Source organism: Macaca fascicularis, chromosome 4 (assembly GCF_037993035.2).
Source record: "Macaca fascicularis isolate 582-1 chromosome 4, T2T-MFA8v1.1".
Classification (NCBI taxonomy): Eukaryota; Metazoa; Chordata; class Mammalia; order Primates; family Cercopithecidae; genus Macaca; species Macaca fascicularis.
The window spans coordinates 15,301,042-15,317,953 of NC_088378.1; positions in this window are offsets into that span (position 1 = coordinate 15,301,042).

The following is a 16,912-nucleotide window of genomic DNA, read 5'->3' on the forward strand; positions in this document are numbered from 1 at the left end:
TTATTTTCTTTCTTTCTTTCTTTCTTTTTTTTTTTTTGAGACAGGGTCTCACTCTGTTACCTAGGCTGGAGGGCAGTGGTGCAATCGTGGCTCACTGCAGCTTCCATCTTCTGGGCTCCAGTGATTCTCCCACCTCAGCCTCCTGAAACGCAGGGACTACAGGTATGTGCCATGCTGGCTAATTTTTTTAATTTTTAATTTTTGGTAGAGATGAGGTCTCATTATGTTGCCCAGGCTAGTCTTGACCTCCCGGCCTCAAGTGATCCTCCCACCTTGACTTCCCAAAGTACTGGGATTACAGGCATGAGCCACTATGGCTGGTCTTATTTATTTATTTTTTGTTTGTTTTTGGATTTTCCTTGAGACAGGGTCACACTCAGTCACCCAGACAAAAGTGCAGTGGCTTGATCACAGCTCACTGCAGCCTCAAACCCCTGGCTTCAAGGGATCCTCCCACCTCAGCCTCCTGAGTAGCTGGGACCACAGGCATGTACCACAAAGCCTGGCTAATTTTTTGACTTTTTGTAGAGACAGAGTTTCACTGTATTGCCCAGGCTGAACTTGACCTCCTGGGCTCAAGTGATCCTCCCACCTGGGCCTCCCAAAGTGCTGGGATCCCAGGTATGAACCACCATGCACAGTTTATTTATCTTTATTGTCTCCCCAGCTAGACTGTGAGTTCCACAAAGGTAGAGCTTTTTGTCTGTTTTAGCATTTCATCTCCAACATTTAGAAAAGTGCCTGGCACAGAGTAAGTGCTCAACGAGGATTTTTTGAATAAATGAATGGTTTCCAAACTTGTCAGTATGAACATGTTGACTTTATTTTAGTGCTTTTAGGGATTTCCCTAGAAAACTTAGCCAGTGCAACTCAGCCAGTGCAGCTGGAGTGAGTCCACAGTATCAGTGTTGAATCAGGGAGAGCTTGGCTGGCATGGCTGCTCCAGGGCCAAGGAGAAGGCCACATAATTGGGAGGTTAAGTCTATTTACAGGGGCTTGAACAAATAAGTAAATATACTGAGGAAAATGGGAGCCAGGTTTCTCACTATTGGAGTAGGGAGGTACATATGTGGAAGGTGTAAAGTGAATAAACACTATGGTGATGGATTGGAATTAAATGTGGAGTGTGTGTGTGTGTAGTCATGCATATGTTTCCTAACTCTGTCCACAGACAGTGTCTAGAAGCAATGACACTACAGTGACAACGCTGCGTATACCTCCATATTCAACAGCAGAGACTCAGAGGACGGATACTTCACTAAAGAGAACTCCTGTAAAAATTTTCAACCTAAAATAGAATGCTAGCATAATGGAACTGAAGGGACACTCATGGAAAGCCTACAGTGCCTTCTAATCTTACAGAAATGAAAAGTTCATCTTGAGACATTAAACAAGAAGAAAAAAATGCTCATACTTTATCATTACAGACTATATCCCTTTAGACTACATTTATGGGTATTTATGGAAATGATTTGTAGAAGTGCTACACATACTATTCTGCAACATGCTTTTTTCACTTCAGACTTACAACATCTTTCTATGTCATATCCTTTATGACTTTTTTTTTTTTTTTTTTTTTTTTTGGTTAGTGATAAAAACGAAAATCAAATCAAACTGGTTTAAGAAAAAGAGTGAAAAGTCCAGGTGCTTTCTTTTTGGTAGGCATTGTTCAAGGGACCTCTTTCCCACAACTCCAGGCTATCCTTTGTATCAACTCTAGCAGATGAGAAAGAACTTCCCTTTTCCAGTCTTTTGGATAAAAAGTCCTGGGATCAAAATGCTCTGGTCTAACACAGGTCAGGTGCCCATCTCAGAACCCATCACTGAGCCAGGAGTCAGGAGATGCTGACTCAACAGACACGAATCATGCCGCCCTGAGGCGGGGTAATGACTAACTCACTTCATGAAATGAGAAGAGGAAGGCTGGTGGTCCCTTCAAAGAAAACTAGGGTCCTGTTGCCTGGAAAAGTGAATGGATTCTGTGCAGAAAAATAGCAGAAGTTTACTACATGTGTCATTCAGTATAATTCTACATCATTATTTTGATGGTTTCCACAGTTATCCCATGAAATGGATGAATCTTTAATTTGTAGTAACTCTATCGTTGAACATGTAGATTTGTTTCCTGTTTCACAGTGATAAACACCACTGCTATGAACACTCTAATAGATAAATCTTTATGCTCATCTTTATTTCCTTTAGGCAAAATTCCTAGTGGTAGAATTTCTGAGTAGAAAGGTTAGTATTTTTGCCTTTACTGTGTTTTGCCAAGTTGCATTACTATATGCTTTCTCTGAATCTTCATAATATTATATAGTTATTTTTTAATTATAGAGACTGAACGGTTTATATACTTTAAAAAGCCTTCATTTAAAAATTGCACTGGGTTTTTTTTTTTTTTTTTTTTTTGAATTGCAGTAAATATACATAAGATTTACCATTTTATATAACTTTTTTTTTTTTTGAGATGGGTTCTCACTATGTTGCCCAGGCTGGTCTTGAACTCCTGGGCTCAAGCAACACATTTGCCTTGGCCTCCCATCAAGTGCTGAGATTTGGCGTAAGCCACCATGCCCAGCTAAACTGGGTAATTTATTATTTTATTATTATGATTTTGAGACAGAGTATTGCTCTGTCACCCAGGTTATAGTGCACTGGCACAATCTTGGCTCACTGCAGCTTCTGCCTCCCGGGCTCAAGCGATCCTCCTGCCTCAGCCTCCTGGTGGCTGGGATTATAGGTGCCCGCCACCGTGCCCGGCTAATTTTTTTTTTTTTTAATTTTAGTAGAGATGGGGCTTCAGCATATTGGCCAGGCTGGTCTCGAACTCCTGACCTCAGGTGATTCACCTGTCTTGGCCTTCCAAAGTGCTGGGATTACAGGCATGAGCCACCGCGCCTGGCCTAGACTGGGTAATTTATAAACAATAGAAATGTATTGCACACAGTTCTGGGGGCTGAGCAGCCCAAGGTCAAGTCACCAACAGATTGAGCATCTGGTAAAAGCTTGCCTTCCCTGCTTCAAAGATGACACCTTATTGAGTTCTCACATAGTGGAAGGGCAAGCTAGCTCCTTTCAGTCTGTTTTATAAGGGTGCTGATCTCCTTCCTGAACACTCTACCCTCATAACTTAATCATCTCCTTAAGGTCCCGCCTCCTTTTTTTTTTTTTTTTTTTTTTTTTGAGACAGAGTCTTGCTCTGTCACCCAGGCTGGAGTGCAGTGGTATGATCTCAGCTCACTGCAACCTCGACCTCCTGGGTTCAAGTGATTCTTGTGCCCCAGCCTCCTGAGTAACTGGGATTATAGGCGTGTGCCACCACGTCCAGCTAATTTTTGTATATTTTAGTAGAGACAGGGTTTCACCATGTAGGCCAGGCTGGTCTCAAACTACTGACCTGAGGTGATCTGCCTGCCTCGGCCTCCCAAATTGCTGGGATTACAGGTGTGAGCCACCACACCTGGCCACCACCTCTTGATACTATCACACTGGTGATTAAGTATCAACATATGAATTTGGTGGGGGACACATTCAGACTATAGCACTGTCATTGCTGACGTGTTCAGATAGGCCTTCCCCACTCTTCTATATAAATACGTTCTTAAAACTCCTTCTGATATCTTTATGGCTTCATTTTTATAAATCCCTAAGTTATTATTTATTTTGACATATGGTATAAAGTAGAATTCTAACCATTTTTTGAAAAGCACAATTGGGCGGCCAGGCGCTGTGGCTCACGCCTGTGATCCCAGCACTTTGGGAGGCCGAGGCGGGCGGATCACGAGGTCAGGAGATCAAGACCACCCTGGCTAACACCGTGAAACCCCATCTCTACCAAAAATACAAAAAATTAGCCAGGTGTGGTGGCGGATGCCTATAGTCCCAGCTACTCAGAAGCATGAGGCAGGAGAATGGCTTGAACCCGGGAGGCAGAGCTTGCAGTGAGCCGAGATCGCGCCACTGCACTCCAGCCTGGCAACAGAGCAAGACTCCGTCTCAAAAAAAAAAAAAAAAAAAAAAAAAAGTACAATTGGGCTGGGTGTGGTGGCTCACACCTATAATCCCAGCACTTTGGGAGACTGTGGCGGGCAGATAGCTTGGGCCCAGGAGTTCAAGACCAGCCTGGGCAACACAGTGAAATCTTGTCTCTACATAAGATAAAAAAAATTAGCTAGGTGTGGTGGTGTGCACCTGTTGTCCCAGCTACTAGGGAGGCTAAGGTGGGAGGATTGCTTGAGCCTGGGAGTCAGAGGCTGCAGTGAGCCAAGGTCATGCAACTGTACTCCAGCCTGGGTGGCAGAGCAAAAACCTGTCTTAAAAAATAATGGCCATTGAACAATGCAGGTGTTGGGGTCCCTACACTCCATGCAGTCAAAAATCCATGCATAATGTTTGACTCCCCCAAAACTTTAACTCCTAATAGCCTGTTATTGAGCAGAGCCTTACTGATAACATAAACAGTCAACTAACACATATTTTGTATACGTATCATATACTGTATTCTTAAAATAAGATAGAAAAAAGAAAATGTCATTAAGAAAACCTTTTTATGTTTTTGTTTTTAAGACAGGGTCTCGCTCTGTCACCCAAGCTGGAGTGCAGTGGCTCAATCATGGCTCCCTGCAGCCTTGACGTCCTGGGCTCAAGCAATCCTCCGTCCTCAGCCTCTTTTTTTTTTTTGGTAGAGATGGGAGGTCTCACTATGTTGCCGAGGCTGGTCTCGAACTCCTGGGCTCAAGCAATCCTCTTGCCTCGACCTTCCAAAGTGCTGGGATTACAGATGTGAGCCACTGTGCCCAGCTACAAAAATCTTAAGAGAAAATGCATGTACAGTACTTCACTGTATTCATCAAAACCAAGTTCACATTGTCTGTTTACAAGATGAATCGTCTGTCTGAAATGATCAGCACCTGCGGCTCCAGACCTCAATCGAAGGTTCCTATCAAGGAATTCAGCTTTTTCTTGTGATACCATGACTTTTACCTGCTTCTTGGGTGCACTTCAGGCATCACTAATGGCACTTTGTATGGGTCCCATGGTGTTATTCAAAGTTTACAGTATTGCACTTGTCAACTGAACAACGATGGAGGTTCATACATTTGGAAAGGAGAGCTTTCTTATAAAGGGTTGCAGCTTGTAGGGTGGCCATTCTGACAGGCTGGGAAGCACAGCCTCCAGCCAGAAGCCAAAAACAGACACTTTGACAGGGAGAAGAGTAAGACAGAGATTTGCTGAACCAGGTGGCCAAATATACGTACTTAATAAGCTATAGGAAGAGTTATGAATATTTATGAAAGGAGAAACACACACATGCACAACAGAGCTTCACGTCTCTCCAAGGGACCCATGTTCAAAAAGTGGCAGTGTTAGCATGATCCAAGCGTAGAGTTTTTGGCCCTCTAATGTCAAGTGGTGAAGCAGACAACACGAAACCCTCTCTGCTCATCCTTGGTAGACTGGCCAGAACCACTCCGTGGACCCTGGTCTCTTATAAAGGAAGGAAAGCTTTGTCCAAACTGCCAAACGGAGGGGCAGCGACAGGTGGTTGGTGGCTATCAGTAGTGGAGTGAGTCTCTCAGAAGGGCTGGCTTCTCTGTAACCCTTACGGAAGAAAACCTACGGGCAGTTGCAGCAGGAGCAGGTGTAATGAGGCCCCCATCTCGTCACAGCTGGAACTGAGTTTTGGCCGAGAGAGTCTGTTCAGTTGGTTGAGGGGCTTAGGATTTCATTTTTCTCACACTAAACACACACACACAAATGCAAGAACTGAGAGAAATTACTTTTTACTTCAATGGAGTTTACTGGAGAGACGAACTGTGCAAGTGGAGATGACCGAGGAGCGTCACACAACATTTTGGGTGGATACTCACAACACTTGAGCCCACCATGACAGCAACGGGAGGCGGCTGCATAATTATTCCAGCAGTACAGTGTGTACTACAGTGAGTTGTACGCAGTTATGATTTAATACTGCATCTTCACATTTGTTTCCATTTCTCTGGACTGCCAATGGTGCCATGCGTAGTCTATGTTTGTGTGTGGAAATTTTGATACATTTTAACATTTTAATAATAGATTCGTGTATATTTTATGGTAGTAAATGATAAAAATAGACAAGTATGTACATATTTTTATGCATTGATGACATACCTAACATTTTCTTTTTTCCATATTTCTAGGCTATGTGGTTTGTCTGCAAGTTTTTTTATAATTGTTGCAAATATCCCCCCAAAATTTCCATATATTTATTGAAAAAAATTCACACATAAGTGGACTCATGCAGTTCAAACCTGTGCTGTTGAAGGGTCAACTGGATTTTTCCAGTTTTCTTGATACTAGTTACTACTCACTGAATAATTCATCTTCTCCTCCTTCCCCCAATCCAACAGTATATAATAGTTTTCTTCTATTTACAATGACAGAATGAATATATTTTTTCCTCCATCTCCCCCTCTCTTCTCTATCACCTGATTTTAGTAATATTATCCTTCTTCATGTTTACCTCTAATTATTTTACCTCTGTATTATTCCATATAATACTTATAACTCTACTATTCATTTAATTAGCTTTAAGTAATAACTTTTGACCTCTAGTTATTAAAGATGAGGAATCAGTATACTTTATTTCATATATATAATTTTTTAATTGTTTAGAGATGGGGTCTTACTATTTTGCTCAGGCTAGTCTCGAATTCTTGAGCTCAAACAATCCTCCTGCCTCAGCCCCTCAAGTAGCTGGGATTACAGGCACATGCCGCTGTATCCAGCGGGGGGAAAAAATCAGTATATTTTCATCCTTTTCCATTCTTTGCTTTCCACCTTTCATTTGCTCTATCATTTCTACATCATCAGGGCTAATAACATTTAAATTCCATCTTTCCACCGTCATCCTCATATTTGTCTTTGTCCTGTGATTTGCATCAAAGCTCACTGCCAATCCCGTCTGCAGTTGTTTCTCCACTCATCTCTTGGTCTGCTGAATCTTCTAACATTTCTCAAATGGATTTATGAAAATAATATTCCCAGAGTTCTTTCATGTTCAAACTATTTATCTTTTGTCTTTACACCTGAAAACATCTGGCTCACATTTTCTTTCTTCTGGGATTTTGTGGCCATTGCTCAAAAATCTTCCAGCATTGAAGTTTGCTATGGAAAAAGACTGAGGCTAGCCTTTGGATTACTTCCTTCACATCATGCCAAGGAAGCTCCAGCATTTCAACCTCATTAACTGTAGACCACCATTGAGTGGAAATTTTTAGGCAACCAACCAGGTAAGCTTTTACAGCCATCTCCAGCTGCGTGGACTGATATTTTGAGCCCGCAGTCCCTAGTAAAGTGTATCCACAGCGATGAATTCAGCTGGATCTAGTGTTCGATTCTGTTCTCCTTGGTTTAATACCTTTAGCATCCACTTCCACACATTCACCAGGTTTCCATTCATATATATTAACAAAACATTGCAGTTATTTTGGTGTTATTTCCTCCTGAATCATAGTGTGTACCCGCCCAGCTGGAGATGTCAACATTTGATCCTAGTTATGGGGCTAGTGGCAATAATGGATGCTCAGCATAGGTCTTGAAGTGAATGGGCATCCTCTTTCAAGGTGTCTGCCCCAAGTGACATTATCACAAGGTTTTCAAACAAAGACTAGTCTCTTCAGATACTGGAAAGCAAACAGCTTTCATTGTTGAGGCTCCACTGCCTAGCACTTGCCATTCTTCATCCTATGCGTACAAATCCAAAAGAGCTTTGGCGCTTAAGAAGAAAAAAAGTACCTCTGAATGTCTTACGATATATGAACTTTTATCAAGAAGTAATTTGGAAAAGAAAACTTTTATCTAGAATCCTCATAGCATTTAGAGAGAATACCACTCTCTTCTGTCGCCCCTGGCCATTTGAGAAAATACTATTTGCTGAGCTTTGAGGCAGATGCTTTTATCTTGTGATTCTCAATTGAAGGAGCAGTTAAAAAAAAAAAAAAAAAAAGATGAGGCCGGATGTGGTGGCTCACGCCTGTAATCCCAACACTTTGGGAGGCCAAGGTGGGTGGATCACGAGGTCAGGAGATCGAGACCATCCTAGCCAACATGGTGAAAACCCATCTCTACAAAAAATACAAAAATTAGCTGGGCATGGTGGCGCGCACCTGTAGTCCCTGCTACTTGGGAAGCTAAGGCAGGAGAATCGCTTGAACCCTGGAGATGGAGGTTGCAGTGAGCCGAGATCGCGCCACTGCACTCCAGCCTGTTGACAGAGCGAGACTCTGTTTTGAATAAATAAATAAATAAATAAATAAATAAAAATAAAAAAGATGAAGTCCTGCAGGCTGCAGGGGGTGCTTTGAAAATGTGTGAGGGTGTCATAGTAACTCTGCTATTAGCATTTAGTGGGCAGAAGCTCAAGATGCTAGAGCTCCACATGTGTGGGAGAGTCCCACATACTGTCCAATTTTTGAATGTCCTGCTAAATATTCATATGAATGAAAAATATTTGTTTTTATTTATCTGAGCCCAGATTCTCTCTTGCATATATAGGCACCAAATATTTTAGCATAGTTTCAATAAATGAGTTTTCTAAGAAAGTAAAATATCATGTAACACAAGGGAAGGTTGCATTTTGTTTTAGGTTCTCCATTTTGGAAAATCATCAAAGGCAATGATGTCACCCATGGTATTTGAGTAGTTGATACTCACCTACTACAACTCAGCCTGTACTTATAATGTTGCACGTACAGTGATTTTCTCTACCTAAATTAATATATTTATTCAGTCCTTATTTTATTAATTATGAAGAAAAGTATCAGTATTCAGTAGGATATTTCAAATTAGGTCTTATATCTTTGTCCACAAATGAACAGTTACCAATATTTCCATTTTGTTAACATGTTTTTCTCTCAGGAAGTAATGAAACCATGAAGATTAAGTGACCACTTTACAAAGAAACAGAGCAGTAAGTTGGCAGAGATACAGCATCCTGAGAACTTTGAAAGCTGTCTTACTATCATTGGAATGTTTAACAAATTTTTCCTAATCAGAAAGATGGTTTTATTGTTTCTTTCAGAATAGCACGATGATTGAAAAATGTGGTAAGCCACACAATGTTAAGGACAAATTGATTTTGCCGGTTGCGTAAGAGGTTATTAGTATGAAGATAAAAAGAAATCAAATTGAAATGATTTCTTCTGTCACTGAGCAATGGTACTGTTTCAAGAATTGAGATGGCGAAAAAGATTTTGGAAAATTAGCCATGTTATGACTTGCAGTCAAGTCAATTTCATTATAAATGGATGAAAGCATTCTGCATAATTAAATTAATCTTTATTACATGCATATGTAATATTTATAAGGATTTTATTTTTTTTTCTGAGATGGAGTCTTGCTCTGTCACTCAGGCTGGAGTGCAGTGGTGCGATCTCGGCTCACTGCAACCTCCACCTCCCGGGTTCAAGTGATTCTCCTGCCTCAGCCTCCCGAGTAGCAGGGATTACAGGCGCCCGCCACCATGCCTGGCTAATTTTTGTATTTTTAGTGGAGATGGGGTTTCACCATGTTGTCCAGGCTGGTCTTGAAATCCTGATCTCATGATCCTCCCGCCTTGGCTTCCCAAAGTGCTGGGATTACAGGCGTGAGCCGCTGTGCCCAGCAGGAATTTAAAAATCATAAAGGCTGTAATCCCAGCACTTTGGGAAGCCAAAGCAGGTCGATCACCTGAGGTCGGGAGTTCGGGACCAGCCTGGCCAACATGGTGAAACTCCATCTCTACTAAAAATACAAAAATTAGCTAGGCATGGTTGTGGGTGCCTGCAGTCCCAGCTACTCAGGAGGCTGAGGCAAGAGAATCACTTGAACCTGGGAGGCAGAGGTTACAGAGAGCTGAGATTGCGCTATTGCATCCCAGTCTGGGTGACAGAGTGAGACACTGTCTCAACAACAAGAAAAAAATGAAGATGTCAAATTTGAAATATATTGTTCTTATTTGGGTGCTATTTAAAAAGATGCGATGATTAGATTTAAAGATTTAGAGGAACTTTACCAGATTGGGTGACTACTCTATTTGAAACTGAAGTCAAGGATGTTAGCCAAAGAACATGAAGAGTTATTGAACTTTGAAAAATGACCTTGAGAGCTAGGCAGTTGGCCTGAGCTTGTCCCAGCTATTCAGTCACTTATTATTTGTAGAGATGAAATCTTGCCATGTTGCCCAGGCTGGGCTCAAGCGATCCTCCTGCTTCAGCCTCCCAAAGTGCTGAGATTACAGGTGTGAGCCACCATGCCTGGCCCATTTTAACCATTTTTAACTGTACACTTCAGTGGCATTAAGTACATTTACAATGTTGTAGAACCATTACCATCCTATTTTTTTTATTTTATCATTGTTACATTAAAAAAAATTTTTTTAGTGTTTTTAAAGTAGAGACAGGGTCTGGCTATGTTGCCCAGACTGGTCTCACACTCCTAGCCTCAAGGGATCCTCCTGCCTCCGCTCCCCAAAGCTCTGGGATTACACACATGAGCCACCACACCCGACCCATTTTTCCATTTTAGACATTTGCATTGCTTTAGATGTTTCTATTAAAAAGAAAGCTGCTACGATCATTTTAGTAAACATTTTCTTCTACATTTCTGATAATCTCCTTAAGCTGGATTTCCTAGAATGGAATTACTAAAGTAAGACAAATGATTACTTTTATGTTTTTTTAGTGCACATATGGTTTCTAAGATTTTCAGTTTAAGTAATGGATACAAAGATGTGATGCAAATGTGGTCATTTTCATCAAATTATAAATAAACATCAATGATTTAGATATTTTTCATAATTAGAATTCCATCTTTGCTGATGGAATTCTAATTATGAAATTACACAAGGGTAGGTATGTGTAGAGTCAGAGTATCAGGGTCTGCTTTCTGGCAGGGTGCTGTGGCCGGGGTGTGTGAGGTGTGTGTCAGGAGGGCTATGGAAAACAACCTTGGGAGCAGAGGTGAGTTGAGGCTGGTGGGCAGGTGTGCAGAAGGAATTAGGGAGCTACTGCTAGCAAGAAGACTTCAGGCTGAATTGAGCACAGATGTGGCAGAGCACCACAGGATGTATCCCTCCTTCCCCACCAGCCCCTTATACTCTTGGCTGTGGGACTGTGCAGCAGGAGCAAGAAAATGAAAAATGCAGCCCATGAGAACCAAGACAAGAAGCCCCTTCCTCCTATAATGTCCCTCTAGCATCCTATAGTGACAAGTGTAACATTGTGCTCTCTGGAAAGGAGTCCACTCCATTATGGCAGAGCAGGTACTTAAGGCTGAATTTGGGGCAGAGAGGCAATAAATTGATAGCTAGCTGCCATGAAGCCTAAAAGTTACTAACAATAACTCATTTGAACCTCTTTGACCCACAGTAAAATTTACCTCTTTATATGATTGAATATTGAGAAATTGGGATAGTCATTGCATGTTATGGGACACTCTTGATCTGATAACCAGAGATACGGAACACTCAAGAATTTGTAGACAAAGTCAGAAAACATCACTCCTGAAATGTGGGGCAAATGTCACTTTTTTGTTTGTTTGTTTTTGTTTTTTGAGACGGAGTCTCGCTCTGTCGTCCAGGCTGGAGTGCAGTGGCACAATCTCGGCTCACTGCAAGCTCTGCCTCCTGGGTTCAGCCATTCTCCTGCCTCAGAGTCCCGAGTAGCTGGAACTACAGGCGCCCGCCACCACGCCCGGCTAATTTTTTGTATTTTTAGTAGAGACGGGTTTTCACCATGTTAGCCACGATGGTCTCGATCTCCTGACCTAGTGATCCGCCTGCCACGGCCTCCCAAAGTGCTGGGATTACAGACATGAGCCACCGCGCCCGGCCAAATGTCACATTTTTAAACTAACAAAAACCAACTTTAAATGCATAGAAGTAGCTACCCGTGGAAATCTGAGAAACAACACAGAAAGAAATGATTTGTAAGAATATTGGTCATAAAACTAGGGTGCTATCTAAATCTTAGCACAGACCGAAATTGGCTCCCTGGAAGGAAAGACAGTGACTTAAAATCATAATAATGGAAGATAAACTAGTGAGAAGACTTACAATTCAAAAGTCAAGGATATATATTTTTTCTTTTTATTTATTTATTTTTTGTTCTTTCTTTGTGCTGGGGATATATATTTTTTTAAAGAGTATTAGATGGTAAGAAATCATAAGTATATTCCCCAAAACTTCTAGGATCCTGATATTTTTTAACATAGCTAAAAAATTAGCTTGACAGTGGAAAAGAACAATTTATCTGGTTTCAAAACTTTAAGGACATACATAATCCCTTCTGCTTGAATTTTGCTTTCATAGAGGATCTTTTAATAAAGTTGTTGGCAAACTATTTCTGGAAAGGGCCAGATGGTAAATAACTTAGGCTTTTTGGGCCATGAGGTCTCTGTCACTGTTACTCAACTTTGTCTATATAGTGTAAACTCAGCCACAGATAATGTGTACATAAACAGTCTATGTTCCAATAAAACTTTATTTACAAGATCAGGATGTGGCTAGATATGGCCAGTAGGTGATAGTTTGCTGACCCTTGTCTAACTTCTCATTTGGCTTCCAGACTGGTCAGACTCACCAGGAAGGGGTGCGTTGGGAATATTAGACATGGGGCATGTCACTCTGTTTAATTCCTATCTTGTAGACCTAGTCATAACAGTCAGTTCTCTGGGAGCTGATCAGTTCTTGATGAGCTAAAAAGTACTAGTAACTGAGTTTCTGACCTTGGAAAGCTGAGCTCTGAAGGGATCTAGCCTCGGGGTCTAGCCTGAGTAGCTAGCTGATATGTCTCACTCATTCATCATTCTTTCCCCCTTAATCTCTCTTCCTCTTTTTGTCATCTCTAAATGACAGCACCAATATACAGACTTTTATTTTCATTATTAATAGAATTTAATATGTACTACTCACCACAAACAGAGCTTTTTTTAGGTTTAATAACTATGGTCTCTATTTAAAATACTTGAGCATATAAATGAGAGAAATTATTCCATTATAATGGAATATCATGTATTCATTATATCATGTATCCATTATTGTATTCATTATAATGGAATACAAGTAACTATCATGAAGACTTGTTACCTGCATTAAAAACACAAAACAATATTGTGAAAGATTATTTTGCTTCTTAATGAAATTATCATCAAAGAGGCCAGGAAACAGGTGGGAATGTAAAAAGGGAGATTCAATAAAATTATTCAGTAATTTTTTAGATTATATAATTAATGTTCTCTAATTGTCAAGAAATATAGTAATATTATAAACTATCTAGTGGCAACTGACATAGTCATATGTAAGTTTGACATAGTCATATGTAAGTTTGACATCTAGTGGCAACTGACATAGTGATATGTAAGTTTGCATTTATGAACATGCTATTCTGCATGTGAGGTCCATGTCCCTGCCTTAACTTTAACCACCACGCCTCATGCTTTTTTTTCTGGAGACAGCGTCACTCTGTTGCCCAAGCTGGAGTGCAGTGCTGCATTCTCGGCTCAGTGTAACCTCCCCTTCCTGGGTTCAAGCAATTTTCATTTTGTATTTTTAGTAGACATGGGTCTCGTCATGTTGGCCAGGCTGGTCTCAAACTCCTGGCCTCAAATAATTGTGTAAAATGTAACTTTGAACGATAGCCCCAATCTGGGGAAAAGGGAAAAATGGTACTACAACACCAGTTTTGAGTTGCTTTTTTACCTTCAGGACAAAAATGAGAGTAAGGGACAGTTTTTGTTTGTTTGTTTGTTTTAAGGGATAGTTTTAAATTATTAAGTTATTTGCTGCTCTTGTCAAACTTAGAATTATAAGCAACCTCAAAGATCATCTAGTTCAACCCATGCATTTGGAAAGTAAGGCTAAATTACATAATTATTCAAGAATATGGCCGGGCGTGGTGGCTCAAGCCTGTAATCCCAGCACTTTGGGAGGCCGAGACGGGCGGATCACGAGGTCAGGAGATCGAGACCATCCTGGCTGACACAGTGAAACCCCGTCTCTACTAAAAAATACAAAAAAACTAGCCGGGCGAGGTGGCGGGCGCCTGTAGTCCCAGCTACTCGGGAGGCTGAGGCAGGAGAATGGCGTGAACCCGGGAGGCGGAGCTTGCAGTGAGCCAAGATCACGCCACTGCACTCCAGCCTGGGCGGCAGAGCGAGACTCTGTCTCAAAAAAAAAAAAAAAAAAAATTATTCAAGAATATGTGCTTGATTCTATATATCCAATGTCTTCTCCATAGGAAGTTATAGTTGGTCACCCCTGCCTTCTTGAATTTTTGTTTACACCGTACACACTCTCCTGATTTTCCTCTGATCTTAGTCTTCCTTGCAGGATACTCCTCATCTTTCGCACCTGTATATACGAGATGTTTTCAGGGCTTAGTCCTTGGTCCTCTTCTATTAATATCTATACTTACACTTTAGGTGATCTCAACTGGTCTCATGGTACTAAATATCATCTACATGTTGATGGCTCCCAGTTTGTATCTATTGCTCTGATCTTTCTACTGAACTGGATATCCAGCTGTCTACTTGATACCTTCATTTAATTATCTAATAAATACCTTAATCTTAACATGTTCAACCTGAATTCCTGATTTTCTTCCATGTCCAGGACAATTCACGCTCATTCCATAATCTTTTCCATGTGATCCACTGCTTACCAGTTGCTCAGGTCAAAATCCTTGCAGTCATCCTTGATATTCCTTCTGTCATACACCCAGCCCATTAGCAAATGCTGTTTTTTCTTTTTTTTTATCTTCAATAGATTTCCCAAATCTGACCACTCTGACCACCTATGCAAATCTAGCCTAATCAATTAACTTCCTAATTATATCTCTGTTCTCTCTGCTTTTCATCTTGCCCTTCTCCCCTGGAGTACTCTTCCACATGCATCCAGAAAGTCTTTAACATAAGGCCTTGCATGATCAGGACCTTACTTGCTCTCCTGTGTCATTTTCTACCAACTCTCTCTTCATGCTGCTCCAGCCGCTCTGGGCTTTTTGATTTTTCCCGCACACCAAGTTCATTCCTGTGATGGGATCCCGGCACCTGCTGTTCTCTCCAGAATGCTCCTCTTGCATGGCTGATTCCCTCACTTGTTAGGCTTCTGTTCACGTCACTCGCAGGAGCCTTCCCCCAACACTACCTTGATCTAAAATAAACCCCTGTCATCACTTTCTATCCCATTTATCCTGCTTTATTTTTCTTTAGAGAACTTATTACTATCTGACATCGTATTACAAATGTATGTCTTCACTGTCTATCCACAAGGGCAGGAATTTAGTCTGTTTTTTCACTGTTAGAGCAATGCCTTGCACATCTTAGGTATTCAATAACTAGAGACTAAATACATGACCAAGTATTTGGCCCTTTGAGTAAATGGCCTCCTCTACATACAGACAGAGAAAGATCATTCTGCTTAGAAGGTGCTGACAACCCTAAAGTGGTTTCTGTTTTTATGCAGATGATCCTAATTGCTTCTGAAGCACTCTTAAAAGAAACGTGAGTCCGTTTTTGTTCTCATAGCGCCTACAGTTGCCATGTTCCCACTTTTGGTTGCATTGTTTTTATTTTCTTAATCTCTGATCATGGTTATTAATAGGACAGTCAGCAAAGATTTTATCTGATCAATACAGCACAGGATACCTGTATGTTGGTAGAGTCAAAGAATGCTGTAGACCTAAATGTTACAGTGAATCCAGTTAAAATTCTACCAGCCTGGGCAACATGGCAAAACCCCATCTCTACAAAAAATACAAAAATTAGCCAGGCATGAGGCACATGCCTGTAGTCCCACCTACTGGGAGGCTGAGGACAGAGGATTGATTGAGCCCCGGAGGTCGAGGCTGCAGTGAGCCATGATCATGTCACTGCACTCCAGGCTGGGTGACTGATCAAGACTGTCAAAAAATAAAAGAAAGAAAGAGAGAGAGATAAAGAGAGAGAAAGAAAAGTAAATTTTAAGTTTATACCTTTTAAAAAAGGCAACTTAAAAACCAGTAAGTTTTAATTTTTAATAAGATAAATAATTTATTCTATCAAACATCGCCAATGTCAACATCATTTCTAACTTTTCAAAGTACATAGCATAAACCATAAAAGTTGTCTTACTGAAATTAAATCTTCGTGAGAGATGGTTTTAATAGACTGGGTTTTTAGCAGTGAAGTTAAAGAATGATAGTTTAGTATACAGAGAGAAGCAGTTAAGGTGACACTTAGTTCTTCATGATGCACTGTAAGCACAAATTGGATATCATATGATAAGTAAAAAGGATGGTCCTTCTGGGCAAATAAAAATTAAATAGGTCCTCACAGTGATATGCAGTCTCCAAACATCATCTGTCTAATTTCTCTCTCTCACCCAAGATAAAAAGTTAAGTTGAAAGATTAAAACCTGCCTCCTTGTTACTATTTCACAAATAACACAGATAGTACCACATTAGTGACTAAAATCCAGATATTTTCCTTTTAGATAAAGTCATATACATGGTAAAATACTTATTTTTTAAGAGAATCAATAAAGCTATATTCATTTTCAGTAGAAAATGTGGCTCATAAACACTTCTGTTTCTCTGAAATTGCCTCTCAGGAGAAAACGTGATCCTTACTATTGATCTAAGAGAAATCTGCATGAAGCAATGCTGTAGTTTATGCTTTTTTTTTTTTTTTTTTTTTCCTGGAAGGTGGTGGGTGACCTCTGGAGGCAACTGGAAAAAATATCCTGCTGCTTTCAAAAGTGAAGTGGGGAATGAAGAATCAGAAAGTAGAGCTGTCCATTTAGAGAAGGTCTTTTTTTACCTTTAGTCAGGGTGAATTAAAATATTTAATTTTAAAATGGCTTTACTGAACCTCAATTCAGTTAGGTAATAAATCGATTCTGTTAGGTAATAGTTAT